The sequence below is a fragment of the Octopus bimaculoides genome, chromosome 10 (genome assembly GCF_001194135.2).
Source record: "Octopus bimaculoides isolate UCB-OBI-ISO-001 chromosome 10, ASM119413v2, whole genome shotgun sequence".
Lineage (NCBI taxonomy): Eukaryota > Metazoa > Mollusca > Cephalopoda > Octopoda > Octopodidae > Octopus > Octopus bimaculoides.
The window spans coordinates 1,431,343-1,433,927 of NC_068990.1; positions in this window are offsets into that span (position 1 = coordinate 1,431,343).

Below are 2,585 nucleotides of genomic sequence, written 5' to 3' on the forward strand. Positions count from 1 at the left end.
CACACACACACACACACACACACACACACATGCACACACACACACACACACACACACACACACACATATTCATTTTAGTATTTTACTGACTAGTGTGTTGCTGTCATGTTAGGTCACTACTTTCAAGGGTTTAGTACGGCATATCAACCCCAGTATATATTTTATGTGTGACATTTATTTTCACTAATATGACTTCTATGTCATGGTGCATGAACAACATCACTGGTTTTAAGTGGTACAAAATCTAAGCATGTTCGCATTCAAACTCACTGATACACATATCCACAAACATACTCATGTACACACATGGAAATATATATATCATAATTTTTTTCAGTCTGTGGAGAAATGGCTAAAGATTTACCGTTTATAATTATACCATGTCACATGAAAAAAAGAGCCATGAGATTGTGAAGGAAACTTCTTACCATAAAACTACACCTTATACACACACACACACACACACACTTATACGACACGGCTCAACCTGGAGTTTTAGTTGAAGGTACTTGCCCAGGATACTGCACAGTGGAACCGAACTGAAAACTATCTGGTTGTGAAATGAACCTCTTCACCATACAGCGGCCATGGCTGTGCCTATTATATAAATGTATTTCTCTTTCAAAGATCCCCTCTTTTCCGCCTCTCCTGCTGCGATATATAATCTTACTTGTCAGGTTACTCTTATCTGCAATTTAGCTTTATTGACGCAGAAAGAAAAAGGAAACTATCTGTTGCTTCACTATTTGTTTTTGAGAAAAATAATTTTGGTGGTAGATCTTTTCAAATGAAATGTTGTTAAGTAATTCAACTACTTTATGAAGTGGAAATTTTTTTGTTTTCTGCCTCACTTTCTATTCCAACATTTACAAACTCATTTTCCTGTCAGTTCTAACAACATTTATATAGAAAATTTTTACATACAAATCTTTTTGCAAATTGTTTAATTTAATTTTTCTGCATATTTTTTTCTTTTTTTTATATATTTTATTTCTCTCCTCATCTTTTTAATATTTTCTTCTTCACTAACAGATATCATCTAAATAGGATCTGATTTTTTTGAGTTGACAAAACCTAGCTAATACAATATATTTGTGTCAGCTAAATAATTCATTATTTGATAAATATGAAGTGTAAATAAAATTATATGTAAACTGAGATTTCTTCAAGTTTTTAATTTTATTTTCAAGTGTAAAGAACAATAGCACAAATCAGCCTTTTCAAAGAAAATGTCTAATTTTCGAATCAGATGTTTGATAAAGTAGCTATGTTATACATACAGAAAGACAAAAGAAAATGTAGAAAATAGAAACGAAAAATGTCAAAATTAATCAGGAGGCAAGAAATGACATTTTGATTGTTACTTCACAGTTCTTTCCATGTTTGCTTAACAATATTTTTGGTTTGATCTGATTTAGTTTAGTTTCGTTTGATGGTTTCTTCTTTTCTCTTGTACATGTTCCTGTCATTCGACTGTGGCCATACTGTGGCACAAACTAATCAATCCCATTACTAAGTTTTATGTCATGGGGCAGGGTAATTATGCCAATAATAATAAACACACACACACTGGTTTAATATCACTTCTTATTTGTCAGTTGGTTTGATCATGTATAACTAAATGTGCTATCTGAAAAATTTCAAATATTTCAGGTAATGCCAGATCATGTGACAAGTTTTCCCTTATCCTGACAGCCTCACTTCCCTCCTGTTCCCTACCCTTCATCTGCTATAGGAGTGACCACACTTGCTCTCTTTAATATGAAGTGTTCATATCAGTTCAAATTCTGCTGAAATATACCTTGTCTTTCATTCTGTCAGGATTGATGAAATAAATACCAGTTGAGTAATGGGGCCTATGTAAATGATTAGCACTCTCCCCCAAAATTTCAAGTCTTGTGCCTATAGTAAAAAAGGTTTATGAAGTTTTGTGTTTTAGTTGAACTAAAAGTGTCTAAGTTGTTTAGTATTTGTGTGGTTACTACAGATTTGAGCAAGCACTTTAGGCAATCCCCTAGTTTGCATAACACATCACCCCCTCCTGTCTTGATTAATCTCAGACAGTTAGAGACAGGCTATCACTCACAGATCCAATCTGATTAGAGATCAAAACTGATCCTTCTTTTTATATTGGTTTCAAATTTCAGCACAAGGCCAGCAGTTTTAGGGAAGGAGCTAAGTTGAAAACACTGACTGCAGTGCTCAACGGGTACTTATTTTATCAGCCCTGAAACAATGAAGGCAAAGTTGACCTCAATGAAAAGACGAATGAAATACCTCCAAGCATTTTCTCCGACTTTCTAATCATTCTACCAGTTAGCTGCATCATTTGTTTCTTGTTTTTTTTTATATATTAAGTGTGAGACTACATAATCAGATCAGATTAGTCATTTATGATTTTTCAGTATACATTTAATTAAGTTTAATTAAAATGTTGGCAGAAGTTTATTGTTGAAAACAAGGTTGGTTGAAATTTATAGCACATTATTGCATCAATACACATACACAAATGTGCACACGCTGACACTCACACACACACACACACACACACACACACACACACACACACACACACACACACACAC